This window comes from Triturus cristatus, chromosome 7 (assembly GCF_964204655.1).
Source record: "Triturus cristatus chromosome 7, aTriCri1.1, whole genome shotgun sequence".
Classification (NCBI taxonomy): domain Eukaryota; kingdom Metazoa; phylum Chordata; class Amphibia; order Caudata; family Salamandridae; genus Triturus; species Triturus cristatus.
Genome location: NC_140590.1, coordinates 1,637,438,004 through 1,637,453,834, shown reverse-complemented (window position 1 = coordinate 1,637,453,834; position 15,831 = coordinate 1,637,438,004).

Here is a 15,831-nt window from a genome sequence, read left to right as displayed (position 1 = left end):
GTGCCTTGCACAAAATACATTCATGTTTGGCGAGGAGATCTTTCGCCAAGTCAAAGGCACGGCAATGGGATTTTCATTCAGTCCATCGTATGCCTGCCTAACCATGGGCTTATGGGAAAAGACTTGGGCTTGGAGAAATGAAAATGATGTCTATGTAAACAAAACCTTAGCTTGGTTCAGATATATAGACGATCTGTTGATAATATGGGAAGGAACCAATAAAGAATTCACTGAATATTTTGAGGTATTGAATAATTCTGAATTCAATTTGAAATTCACGTACAACATCAGCGACGAAAGAGTGGTGCTTTTGGACACTGAAATCTATATTATGGATAATACAGTGCACACAACTCTACATCGTAAAGACACTGCGACAAATGCAGTTTTGCATGCTGAGTCCTTTCACCAAAAAAGTTTGATAAAAAATATCCCCTATGGGGAATTTCTCAGGATCAAAAGGATATGCTCGAGAGCAGAGGAATGGTTAAAACATCGCAACCAAGCAATAACACGATTCAAAAAAAGAAACTACAGCTCCAAATCCATTCAGGCATCCTTGCAACGAACAGTGGCTATCAACAGAACAGATCTGTTAAAAGACAAACAAATTGAAATAAAGGAGGACAACCAAATAAGGTTCATAACGACCCACTCCACGGAAAATCTACAATTGATGAAAATATTACGTAGGAATTGGCACATCCTACGTATGGATCCAACAACATCTACCATTGTGGGTGACCATCCCAACATCACGTATAGACGGACAAAAAATCTAAGTGATCAACTGGTTCATAGCCACTTTAAAAATCAAAAGAAACAAGAAACTTGGCTAAAACCTAAGGGTTTCTTCAAATGCACGTGTTGCAAGGTCTGCACAATTGCCCAGAACATGAAGGAAGTGGTGATGGCCAACAAACGTATGTGGAAGATTCAACAATTGATCAACTGTAAAAGTCAATTTGTTATCTATATCATCGAATGCCCCTGCTCTCTGAAATATGTAGGAAGCACCAAGTGCGAATTAAAGAAACGTATTTTGGAACATGTACGGGCCACAATCAACACCGATAGAAGTAATGCCGTGGCCAAACACATGGAAAAGGAGCACAATGGAAAATGGAAAGATCTTAAATTTTATGCTGTGGAAGCCGTGGGAATACATCCAAGAGGAGGAGATCGAGAGAAAATTCTCAGGCAAAAAGAGTCAAAACACATCCTGAACTTCAGAACTCTGACCCCATATGGATTAAATCAAGACGAAGAACTCCATTATCATCTGTGAACTGCTTACAAATTGTAAATATTAAAGATGAGGTCAAAAACATATAAGGACAGTAATATTAATCTCCCGCATTTAAGGTTTAGAACTATATTTGTTTAGTTTTTATTAATTAATTTGTTTAGAAGACTCACGGGTGATCATGGTGACAGCGCACTCTGGCATTAAGAAACTTTCTGTTGGCAAATCATGTAACTCATAGAATTCAGTGTACAAAAATAATGAGCGAATTACCCACAAACACCATGGGGATCGCATGAAGGATAAAGGCCCACTGGAGGGCTCTATACATTTCTGATTTCATTGGCTGTGTAAGATATACAATCAGAATCTTATTATTAAATGAGTTTCACGTCAAACCAACTAGAATATTGGCCCACTGGTGGATTAGACAATACGGCTGTTCCGTGATTCCCACAGAATAATTGACAACTCTTTGGTGAATGATAAGTATGATTTCAATTGTTAAAGATGGAACAGTCCTTGTTCAATAACGGCCAAAATGTGGACAAATAAGTTTATAGAAATGGTTGAGTAATTGCTATGCTTTTTTAAATATATACCACAGGTACCAAAATGCGTATCTGCACTTTCAACAATGAATGAGTCTCATGTTAAATCAACCAATACATTGCACCAACGGCGGATGTGAGAATATGGTTGTTTTGTGATTTTCAAAGTGCAATTGATACCATTCATGTGTTTGTCAATTATGAGCCCAATTGATAGACTTATCGTTATATGAACAACAATGGAAGTGACTGCCACAGTGAAAAATAAGTGTTCATAAATGTTTGAGCAATTTGTGTTAAATACTACAGTTACCAGAATGCTTAGCTGCACCCTTAAGGAAGTGATGTCACCATTTTTTCTTAGATGTGAGTTTAAAAACCCTAAAACCTTTGAGTCACTGCTAGTCTCGTGAACAAGGTCTCCGCAGAGACTGAAACGCATAGAGTATTTTGTAACTGGCATGCTGTGAATAAAGGAACTGAAATATACATTTACTGGCAAAGCTGCTTTCCTTCCGTGAGTACGCGAGGGAGCCCCCAAGGGGAAAATGAAGGTGAATTGATAATGGCTTGACCCTGCCGTACCTCGGACGCACCACCACAGAGCGCCCATGACTCCTGAAGTGGGTCGTGTTGTGAGAATATATATATATATATGTATATATATATATATATATATATATATATATATCTCCACATTTAAGGTTGCCCACAAGGAAGAGACTCAACAGGTAGGTGATTTTCCCTTTTTTATTACGAAGGCTGCAGTCAGATGAAGAGGAAACAGGCAGCAGACATTACAACTGCCAGACACGTTTCGAGTACACTTACTCTTAATCATTGGCATATTCAGTAACCGGAGACAGCGATGTGCAACTTCTTTTAAATAACGCCCCAGTGGGTGTGGTCACTTGCATGGCCTGATGGTATTGGTAGTTGCACATTAGTTAAACTCCAGCGAGTCTGTCTTCCAGGTACAATGTTCAAAGTTCAATAAAACCACAGTGGGGTGCGGCTTGGTTTCTTTTCAAACTGCTGCAATCTTCTGCCCTCACAACAGGACTACCTCCCGTTGCTTTGGTGATGCCTGCACCAACAGCGGGGCTCTTTCCGCGGCCGGGCCGACAGCTAAAATCCACAACTAAAGGTTGCCCACAAGGAAGAGCCTCAACAGGTAGGTGAGTTTCCCTTTTTAATCACGAAGGCTGCAGTCAGATGAAGAGGGAGCAGGCAGCAGACATTACAACTGCCAGACGCGTTATGAGTACACTTACTCTTAATCATTGGCATATTCGATAACCGGAGACAGCGATGTGCAACTTCTTTTAAATGACGAAGGGAGAGAGGGACTCCTGAAACGCGTTTGGCGCATGGATTACACCGTTGCCTGTTGTCTTTTGGTTACCTGCTCGCAAGTCTTCAATAAAGCCTTTTGAACAATGATCTTCCAGTGGCTGAACTCCTTCGGGGCTAACCTGCATGTCTGGATATTCGGCGGCTGTTGCCCAGCCGCGGAGTACAGTACGCTGCTTGAAGGCAAACCCATGCAGGTGCCATGACTTCAACTGCATTTTACGGGAGGAAGGAGGCTGGCACCTTTGCAGGGTTGGTGCTAGCCAGATGTTCATATTGAAGACTGTGAAGCGTGGCAGACATACTGACAGTCCAAAGCACAAACTCACATGGGCAAAGAACGATGTTTTATTTAGTACGAGTGAGAGAGCATGCCCATTTGGGAATACTCAGGTGCACTACATTTACCAGAAGGCCGCAAGGACGGCCACGCCCACTGAGGCAGGTGATTTGGAACTTAAATGTGTGCTATTGAATGCGGTTTCTCGCTCGTCAGAAATCGCCACTGAAGAAGGGAGAGAGGGACTCCTGAACCGCGTTTGGCGCATGGATTACACTGTTGCCTGTTGTCTTTTTGGTCATCCTTCCATTAGACCTGACGCATTTCGAGGCTGCTGCCTCTTCTTCCGAGGTCACTTTAGAAAGTCTCGCAAGTGGTTCCGATTAGCATGCTTTTAATCTACCCCCAGTGGGCCTGCATGCTGGGACTTGTAGTCCTTTGGAATTTAGTGTTCACCTAATATATTTACACAAATTTGAGATACAATGACAGAAGCTTCAAAATATATCCCTTCAGAAAGGAAAGCAAACACTGAATCATGGGCTGCACCTACAGGCAAGAATGTGCATCATCAGAAAATATAAGCTGGAAATGTACTAAATATTATTCTAATGCATTCTATGAGAGGGTACTTTAAACACTGATGTTGTAATTCATGTAAGAAAGCACAGCCATCCCCCAAATGTGACAGAAATAGAGGTAAGAGAGATATTGCAGAGAAGCGATCACTAGTTCCCAGGACCCTACAACCACAATCATGAAAGATATACTACCTAAAGTCCCCAAACATATAACAGGCGAACTACCACCAATCCTCACTTTAAAATAGTTAATTGCACGAACTAAAAAAGCCACTAGTGATACCACATCTGCTCCTAGAAGATACTAAGACATAGACATACCTCAACATTTAGCAATTACACATAATGAGGAACCTTTCCTATTACATGACAACCTAAATAATTATAAACAAACCTTAATATTCTCTACAGCAGATAAGCTAGGAAAACATAGGCGATGTCAAACATGGATGATGGATGGGACCTTTATAATATGCCACAAACCATTCAATCTGATATACATCAGACATGGTGAATATCAAAAAACAAATACCCCTTTTGTATATGCCCTACCAACAAATAAACAGAGAAACACCTAATATGACCTCTTAAACCATATAAACATATTCCTAGTGACTACTACCACAAAATATAATCATAGACTTTGAGCAAGTCATGATTCAAACCATTCTAAAACGTTACCCCAACACAGCCATACAAGGCAGGTCCTATCTTTTAAATCAAAGTATATGGAGACTCCTCCACACATATGCACTGAATATAGAATATTCTACAAACAGCAAATTAACCTTTGAAATTCAAAACATGATAGCACTAGACTGTGTCCTTGACACAGAGTTAGTCAACCACTATGCTTTCCTAGTAGAAAGCCCTTTCTACCAACAAAATGAAGACAAACTTAGTCGCCTAATGGACTATTTCGAAGGCACTTGGGTAGGCAGACCGCATCGCTCCAAAACAGACATCAGCCTAAATTCCAAATACCATGGTGGAATGTCTTTGACAGGAACTTGGCACAGGAAGCCAAACCCAACAACTCAGCAGAAGTATGGCACAATACCTTCCAAACCATATTAGGCAGAACCAACCTACACTTTACAAATTTATAGAAGCATAGCAAAAAGAGCAAAGCTACCAAGAATTGTGATTAGAGCAATCTGTTAGTCATATTGTCTCTAAACTTGGCAAACAAACCAAAAGAATGTGCAAGATGCTACAATTTTAAATCAAACTTTTCATAAATAACAGAGGAATAGATTACTCATAATCATAGTCAAAATCATATTATAAAATAAATAGTAACCTACCAAGCGTTTCAGAAACTATGACAAATTCTAAAGCAACATACCAAATCTTTTTTATTAAAAATAGTAAATATATTATTATATTACATCAGTCAAAAAAAAAATTCCAATGTTAATGAAGACTGATAGAATAACATTATAAATACATTATTTTTTAAAAAAATGTAACTGTCACTAACCAAGAAAGTTAAAAACAAATTCAATCCAGCACATAAATAATTACAACATAAACCGAACTATTCCACATAACAATCACATAATGTTTACACAAACAATATTACATCACTTTTCCCACACAAATGAAAATACATATATACAACCTCTCTGCATTGTATATGCAGATCTTTCTCTGTATCCACGTAATAAATAATAAAAGGCCACCAAAAATGGGAAAAATATTGTCCAAAAAATGCAAAAATAAAACAAACTCAATAGAAATCCCTTGAAACAATCCAAAATAACCAGGAAGCTTAAAAAATCCGAAGTATTTTTTAAAAAAAAAGAGATGCTCCTGTGAACCCCCTAAAGAAGAAAATCAAAACAAACAAAATGTAAACTCACAATGCCCATGGAACAAGTTCATAGACAAAAACCTGGACACTGAATTAAAAAACTTACCCCCAAAACACATTACATTACCTAAAATGCATATAGATAACAGTATAAATATATAGAAAACCCACAAACAACACAATACCTAAGTTGTAGACATTCCCTCTAAACTACCCTACCCTCAAAACCTTTACAAATCCTTAAAGAAGGACTTACCTGTTCTGAAAAACAGCAGCACTTTACCATGACCTGGTTCAGGCAAATAGACTAAATATAACACAAATAGGTTACAAAATATAAGGTAGATGTAAAAAATGGCTGCATAATTAAACAAAAAAAAAATATCTGCCCATAGAAATACATGTGAAACATTGCAAAAATGTTGAATAAATGTCTATAACAATGCAAAAATGATTAAACATGTAAAACATTACAACAAATGTTGTAATAAAATACTTAAAAAATAAAAAGTATAAATTAAATAATAGTATAAAATATATTCAACTATTTAATGTATACTGAAAAAACGTACGTTAAAATAATGATGAAAACATTTATTGAAAAATGTTAATATTAAAAATCTATTAAACAATTGGAAATAAAAGTTGAAAATATACAACATGCAAAAGTATTAAAAGATAATTTACATTTTGGTTATTAATAAAATAAAAAATGTTTTATTTACTTAACTTTATATAAATGTTTATTTTTAACTTGAAGTAAATATTATTAAAAATACAACTATAAATAAACTTTGAGAACATAAATAAAATCAAAAACAATTATCATGTCTTTATTATACAAAAAACTTTAACAATATTATTGGTTACAAACATACCACAAACTTTTTTTTAAATATATTTTGAATCACCAACTATACTACTAAAATAACATAAAGGGCCTTATTACGATGTCGATCGGAGTTGCCTCTGACAGACACTGTCTCGGTCTCGGGACCGACCGACCTCCGGTCAGCAGTTCCAACCGCCTGATTACGATGCAACCTGTCATTGTTCGGTCACATACTCACTTTCTCTATGGGAGCTTGTGTTTCAGCCGTACACTGGCCGTAATACAGGCTCCTTAGGGAAATGGTGGTGTGCGTAAAACCCTGCACCCTGTGGCAGGCACCCCATGGAGCCTGCCACACAGTGCATGGTTTTCCAGGGGCGTACCCTAGGTACCCCCTCGGCCAACAACTGTAGGCCGCAGACGCAAGGCGGCCCTGCTAGTGGCCCCAAAGTCACTTTCCAACAGCCTTTACGTGTCGGAAAGGCCAGCACAGAAAGGCTATGGGAAACCAACATCGTAATCCTGATGGGGAAACGGGATTACGGTGCAGTTCCAACTGGCCAGAAGACTCCGAGAGCCGGTCAGAACCACTACAGAATGACCGCCCGGTTTACGTTCTGACAGCCAACATCATAATCAGGCAGATGGACCGCAAACCAACCATGCTAGTTGGAAAGCTTCCTACTAGCGGTCGGAGACTTTTCAACCGACATCGTAATCGGCCCCAAAGTATTTCCACTACATACAAACGAAAGCAAAATATAATGTTCAGAATAAAAATCTAAACTTAAACATTCACACTCTAACATGAATCATTTAAAAAACTTGTTAGACTATAGGGGTGACATTCACTATTCCCTCTCCAATCTAACTATATTCGGAGAAGGTGTGGGGCACTAAAGGGGTGACAATTGCTATTCCTACTCCAATCTATCCATATTGGAGGGAAGGTGTGGACACTAAAGGGGTGACACTTACTATCCACCCTACAATCTAAACAACTTTGGAGGAGGTGTTGGATACAAATGGGTTGGCATTTACTATTCCCACTCCAATCTAAACCAATTTCGGGAAGGTGTTGGACACTAGAGGAGGGACATTGACTATTCCCACTCCAATATACAACAATTTAAGGAATGTATTGGGCACTAAAGGGGTGACATTTACTATTGCCACTCCAATCTTAACCAATTTATGGAAGGCGTTGGATACTAAAGTGGTGACATGTATTATTCCCACTCCAATCTAAACAAATTTGGGGAAGGTGTTGGATACTGAAGGGGTGATATTTAATATTTCCATTCCAATCTAAGACATTTACTATTCCCACTACATTAAAAACCAATTTGGGGTAGGTGTTGGATACTAATGGAGTGACATTTAAAATTTCCACTCCAATTGAAAAAAGTTTGAGGAAGATGTTGGACACTGAAGGAGTGTCATTTACTGTTCCCAATGTTTCCCACTCCAATTTAAACCTATTTGGAGAAGGTGTTGGACACCAAAGTGGTGACTTTTACTATTCCCACTCAAAACTAAACCAATTTGAGGAAAGTGTTGGACACTAAAGGGGTGACAATTACTATTTCCATGCCAATCTAAAACAATTTGGGGAAGGTTGTTCAAATTGATTGAGTATGCGTAAGTTCCTGTAATGGAATTGAAGGAGGTACATAATCCAGAGAAAAAGGCACATACTCTGTGATTGCAGGAGCAAACATCTGACATGCCTTAGCAACTATAAATTCACTGTTCCTTATAGAATCAGCAAGACCATGATGTAGATGAGTCGATTTCACCAATTGTTTATCAATATTTTATTAAGGAGGCCATATTTTTTCCAAAAACATTTGTTTAGTAACTCTTGAAATCAAAACGAGTAAACAAAAGTTTAACAAAATCCAGAGATTATGTAGTGTAATAAACCACACCAGTAGACAGGGATTAAATTGTGTGTAAAGCAAATATGACTTTAAGGGTGGTTTATGATTACACTGTGTTAGAGCCTTTGGACAGGTATATTTTACATGTAATCTTACAGATTACTTTGAAAGGAAAGGGTTATGATGCTGAATTTTATAGTTGTAAACTAATTGTGGTAGGTGGGATGGTTGCTTTGTGGAAATCATTTGCCCAGGACAGTAGACCTCAGCTGGTTATAGTGACTAATCAATGATCAAGGATATAGGCCTCATTGGTACTTAAAACAGTTATATTAGATGTCATAGGTCTCATTTGTTTATTATTCATTGATAGTTTGAAGATGAATCATGAACCATCTTATATGGATATATAATAGTGGAAAAAATGCAAAAGAAAATTAATGGTTCACTTTAAAAATAAAATGCTTGAATTTGAATTGATTCTTTACTTTCCATTGCATATGAACATGCTACTTGTAATGCTACAAACCTTTAACCTTGAAAAGATTTAGCACTCACGCACACCTTTCCGACTCTGGCCTTGGTGCTGAAAATATCGAGAGCCGCCTGTGACTATTACAAATAGATACTTCTTCCCTTGCTTTACCTCTGGTATTTAAAAGGGTAATTAACAAGAAAACATAGTGTCATGACTTTACTAATTATTTTCCTCGGGCCATTCGATTGCTGCATTAGATAATTGGCCAAGGACATATGAAGGACAGATGCACAGCCCATCAATAGACAAGGACCTGTATTTCTCATTAAGCTTCTTTGTTGATGCTGAGACTTGAACTTGGAGTCTGTTTCACCACCTCTTGTGCGAGAGCCAAGAAGGTGTTTTCAAGAGGACAAGAAATTGCTTGCAGTACTAATGAAAAACTCATCCATATTTAAGGACATGAACGGAAAGCAGCAGATGAATAAAGTGAATAGGTGGGCAATTTGGTAAATTAATGGCGGCCACACAAATCAGTGAGATGATGATGTCAAGGGCAGGGAGTTCCACTCCACAGAGCACTTAGTCTCACTGGCCCCCTATTTAAGTAGTCAACATGCACCTTTAAAGTAATTGTTGCCCAAATAGAGGGTACCTTGTAATAATGTACTTCATTGGCCATGCATAGTGGGGGGATTCTGGGTTATAGTAGGAAATCCATCTTAGTTCTTTGCATGGTTAAGTAGGGGAGCTGCATATAAAATGAGTGGCAAGTTTTGAAAGGGCTGACTGGTTTGAAGGAGTGTCGTGAGAAAATATACTGAAAGCAAATTGAATGTTCAAATGGAGGGCAGAGGAAGAAGTAGTACAAACCAATTCCCATTATTAGTCCCATGAGGTGCTCTTCGATCTTCTGCCAGATCACTGTTGGTGATTCCAGAAACCCACCTCATGCCCAGGGATTATCAAGACTTTGCCTTAAAAGCTTTGGCCATGCAGAATAGGCTTCCTCCTTCTATTTTCTTGCTTGGGATTCACCTCCTTCAATTTGTATGGTAAAAAATACAGTTAGTATGATGGAACTCCACATGCATTTACCCCGCATGTCTTTACAACGCAGTCACTACCCCGATTGCGACATTAGCACGACATTAGAACGCACTATTTTACCACACGTCATTACATCGACTTGCCTTAGGAGGGTACTGGACTTTGGAATAGAATAAATTACTATTCCAACTCCAGTCTACGCCACAGAAGGGAAGGTGTTGGTAAGTTGGTAATGTTGCAGTCGTGGTAGTGACTGTGTTGTAAAGGCAGGTTGTTGTTCTGACTGCAGGGTAAAGAATGTTTCCCTCCAAAAACCCATGTTTACTAATTAGACTCCCTCCAGACGGATCCCTGCTGATCACAAGCAGTGTGAGGGCACCTCGCAGGAACAAGAGTCCCTTCAAAGTAGAACAATTAATCAATCATATGCATAAAGGAGTTGTTTCCCTATTATCATCCCTACTAACTCAAAGTAACACTAAGACCCTGCTTATGATAGCGGACGATTGAACTGCCGCCCCCTATCATGGCTGTCAGGAGACCACCTGACAGGCAGGCACCGGTACGACCACCGCATTAGGACTCGACTGCCTGGCTGGTGGCCACAAAGTGCTCCTTTACATGGTAGCTTGTGCTGCAGCCCAGGAAAAGGCCCATAGCACAAGCCCCAGTGTAAAGTAGCACTTTGTGCACATCCATGCACAGTGAGCCATGCACCATGAGGTGCATGGCACATGGTGCATGGATGTGAGTTGGGGCACTACATGTGCCCCAGGGCCACTTTGCAGTGGCCCACAAGGGACGGGGCCCAGTTTGGTGCCCCCAAAGTTCCTTTCTGACAGCCTTTTCATGGCAGTCGGACTGCTATGAAAAAGCTGTAGGAAAGGGACATCATAATCCTGACGGCGGTGCCTGCCTCGGCACTGTCTCCATTCGGGATTACGGTTCTCACAGCTGCCCTGTCTGGATCACTGATCCTGTCGGAGGTGGTGGTCTGTCCCCCGACAGACAAGAGTCTGACCGCCAGCATTGTAATGTGGCGGTGGGACCGAAGGGCTTTCGGTGGTGGGGCCCACACCAACTTCCTGGTGGTAGCTGTCCCACCACCATCCTAATGAGGCTCTAATTTATCAGGGGATGCATTGCTCACTTGTGGTAGCAGGGGCCACAGATAACTTATGCAAAGAAAAGGTTAACTGCCTGCATTATGCAGGAAACTAAAATAAGTCATAATACTTAATGGCCGCCCTTTAATCTTTAGCAAAAATCTAGAGGAATCTGAGTAGAAAATAATTGCTACATTGCAATACCAAAGGCTAATATCCCGCTTTTCTTTTACTTCTGTTGCAAGTGTGGAGAACTTAGTCCCTCATTTAGAACAGTGTGGAGAGGGAGCACTGCCATAAATCACCACTTCCGCCATGTCAAGCACGTGTTTCCCACTATTTCGTGTTGGGGAAGCATCAGGTTTTACACTGCCAGAGCCTCCGCGGACCACGCCAGTCTAAACCTTTACCGAGGTGGCCTATCCACCACAAGGCCACCTGGTCAGAGTGACAGTAGTCCTTGCCCTGAGGACGGTGGGACTAGGGTCCCTCATAATCCATGCCTACGTCGGCTCTGTGATGGTTGGCGGACACGTTCAGTTAATATGTAGAATGGGCACCACGCTCAGGGAGAAAATGTCTTGTGTGTTGGAGCCATTTATGTTTTGCTCCGAGAAAACAAAGTTCAACTATGGGAGTTTTTTTTTATCTGATCTAAAATGTTTCCCACCAAGAAGTCACTTTAAACATGGTGCCCAATCAGGAAACCTGCTGTAAAAGTTGCTGTGACTTCATTTACACATCCCCACCTCGCAGGCAGGAATCTCTAAATAGGACAAATGATCGTCCACCAGGGTCTGCCAGGATCTAGATGGGGTCTTTAATGTATACTTTGATGCTGTCAGTGTATTGCTCACCTAGAAATTAACTGTTCATCTGACAAATCGAGTATGGTATACTGGCTGGGAGAAGGAGGTAAATCCAGTAGTGATAGATTTCCTGTCCTTTCAAGAACCTTTCCTTGAAAGCAAAGTAAATAATTACTGACTTGGGCATCACACACAATCAACTTAAATCATACACTAACCTAGGAAGTAAATACTGATAAACTATATAAGGATATAAGAAAGCTGCTATTTACCTCCAGCACCTATTTACAAAATGCCCCATTATAGTTCAAATCCAGATCTCCAAAACCTTCATCAGACCCCGCAGCATATGAGAACGGCAGCAAATCTGAAGTCCACTAAGGCTCTGTAACGAATACAAACCACTCTTCAAAAGGTAGTTCTCTATTTCAAGACATATCACAGTATATCATTGTCTGTGCATATATGTTTAAGGCAGGAAGAAAATCTTTAGGACACTTGCTCATGTGTATGGAGCATGGGCATATGCCCATGCTCCTCAATAGAATGATTATCTATGTACAGAGTCAGTTTCAACTTTCCACCATTTTCTGGCTTCATGTCTCTTCTTCCAAGATGGGCACCAGTATCACCCGCTCAATTTGGAAACCACCATGCAGCCTCTCCCTGCTCGTACACAACCGTGTGAGCAATCTTCACATCTCTCTGCACCAGGTTTTCATGTATTGAAGCACAGCTATTTACACCTAATTGCACTGTTTGGTGTGGAGTTATACATAAAATAATTAACAACAAGAGTGCAAAATGTCTGCCAATGATACCCATCAACTTAGGGATCATTATTCACAGACACATGGCTAACTCTGAAATATATGAAATCGATAAGAATCTCCAAGTGCTGTTGTTCCATAAAGAGTGTTGAAGTGCTGCTGTTCTTATAATCCATAAAGAGTGTTGAAGTGCTGCTGTTCTTTTGTTCCATAAAGAGTGTTGAAGTGCTGCTGTTCTTATAATCCATAAAGAGTGTTGAAGTGCTGCTGTTCTTATAATCCATAAAGAGTGTTGAAGTGCTGCTGTTCTTTTGTTCCATAAAGAGTGTTGAAGTGCTGCTGTTCTTATAATCCATAAAGAGTGTTGAAGTGCTGCTGTTCTTTTCTTCCACCTTCAATAGTTGGTGATCACATCCCTGCAGTTTCGGAGCAGGTAAGAAACCTTAACATTTGGAGCAGTTGGTTATGTGCATTTTTCAAAGGCACTTGAGGAAAGAAGGGGAGGGCTTTCTTAGAATTATGTATGCACATTATCCTACAGTAGCAAACTTACGTATTTCACATGTGCCCTCAAAAACTACATTTTACAGAGGCAGCTGGGAAACTGAGTTATTTTTTTAGGTTAAGTACAGTGCCAACATGATGTGCTAGGATGACATTGATAAATGATTTGTGACTTGTAAAGGATTTGGTGTTAGTACATGGCACTATGTAATAATATGCATTGTAAGCATTACATAGAGTTTGGAATCCAAGTTATATACAGATAAATAGGGTGGCTTAGCCAGTTATGCACCTAGGTAAGTGAAGATGTGGATGTAATGAGTGCATGCACAGAGACCGAGTGAGTGTTCCTGATTGGATGAAAGAATCTGGGCATATGATGAATTCACAGACAGTGATAGGTGAACAAATACGCAGATTAATTAGAATTAGTGTCATGACAGTATTTATGACGGTGAATAGAAGGTAGAAGAGTTAGTCAAGGGGTGAGCAGGTTAAAAAGAGTTATGCTAGGGAAGCAAACGATACAAACTGAGTTCCAGGGCTAGGCCTCACTTAGTGGGGTCCTACTCCGAAGTCCTTCTCCAATGCTAAAGAAGGGCCCTGGTATCATGCCCAGCCGAGGGTGATGCCAAAGTGAATACCCTCTAAGGTGTTTGGGTGGGTTACTTGCTTGTACAGACAACAGTTGGGCTTCAGGATTCTGCAGAGTTTCAAAGTAACATTTAAGGACTGACTGCTGAAAGATAAATACAAGGTATGTCTGTCTTTTTGGGCAAATAGAACATGTCCTCAGGATTTCCTAAAGACATAAAGATGCTAAGAGTTTCTTTACAGGAAACCAGAGCTAAAGGAGAATTTTACTTCAGGCAAACAAACTGAAATGCGTTCTCAGAGTGTCGAACAAGATGTCTATTTCTGAAAGAATCTAATATGTTGTGTGTGTTGAGATTTTATAATGAAACTATTAGGTGCCGTTGGGGACCTCTTGGATTTGGGGGGCTACTGATCTGATCAAAGCGACAAAGGGTTCTTAAAAGTTCAACTTTTAGAAAGGAAGAGAAGTTGAACAGTTTTTTCTGTGTTTATAAATCACGCTAACACCTGGGGACCTGCAATGAGACAGCATACAAGAAAAAGTGTAGGAAAGTAGGATCTGCTTCTTATGGTTACTCCCACTTTTTGCCAAATGTTATACTGTTTTTGACTAGTCTGATTGGGATCCTGCTAATCAGGACCCCATTGTATCTGCTTTCTCCCTAAACTGTAATGTTAAGTACTCAGGTACACTCCAGATTGGATACTGGGGTACCCTTGTCGGTCCCTAGTATATGCTACCCAAGTACCCAGGGCATAGGTATACCAGAGGCCTCCCATGGGAATGTATTATGCCACCCATGAGAGGCCATACAAAATGGAACTGCCATTGCAGTCTGCCATTGCAGTCTGTGTAAGTTGGTGCATGCACCACTTACTTAAGATTTAGCTTTACTATATATAAGGGTCATTGCACTTAAAACCTATAAGTCACCCCTCTAGCAGGTCTTAACAATCCTGAAGGCAGGGTGCTTGGTTCTAAGTGAGAGGGTGCCACTGCATGAGCAGAATACCCCTGCAGCCAACGGAGTCCATTCTCCCGGCTGTCAGTGAGGCAGACATTTACGACATATAGAGTGGCATTATGTGACCGCGTGATGACTAACTCTAAAACGGCTGAAACCCTATGGTGTTTGGTGTTGGAATCATACCCCCACACCGGTAACCAGTGTGGGAGGTATGATTCTACCCCTCAGAAGCAAGTTTTGTTGGGTCCCTGGAGTTCCCGGTACCAGCCTTCTAGTCCCGGGGAGCACAAAATGGTTGTTGCCAACCAGAGACAAATATCTGCCCTCCTGCTGCTGAGCCAAGCTCGAGCAGGGGAAGGCAATACCATAGGCAACCTGTCACAGGGAGGTGTAATCACCTCCCAGACGAGATTTATTGTGTGAGGGCTGGGTGGGTGCGCTTGCCAGCGACCGAAAGTCTGCATGAGGGGCACATTTGGTGTCCCTGTGCATAGTCCAGTTCAAACTAGTCCTGGGAGCCGTTGGCTCCTGCTTTGGCACAAAACTGGGCAAATGTAATGGGAGTAACCTCCCCACTGTCCAGACCCTCCCCTGGGAGGGTGCCCTGAATCAGTCCAACCCTCTCCCGTGGGTACAAGGCCTACCTAGCTGTTGGATCCTAGATTCGACGTGGACAAGATTCTGAACCAGAAACAATTGAACTTCTACCGTGTGGACACTCTGGACTTCGCTGGACTTTGTTTGGACCCGACTTCGTCTCCCACTCAGTCTGAAGCATTGCCTGTGCCCGACATATACCACACACTAGGGGAAATGATAGGCCTAGATCTCGTGCCCATTCCGGAAGTGGCCTTGTTACGGTACATAAAAAACATTCCAAAGTCAGTCAGGAAATTTACAGCCCTGAGTTTACTACTGGGCAAAAGGGAAATAGTAAAACTGCACCGACCCGCAAAGCCTGGCTAACTAGTTTGGCATACTGCAACATCAATTCCGATTTATACGCC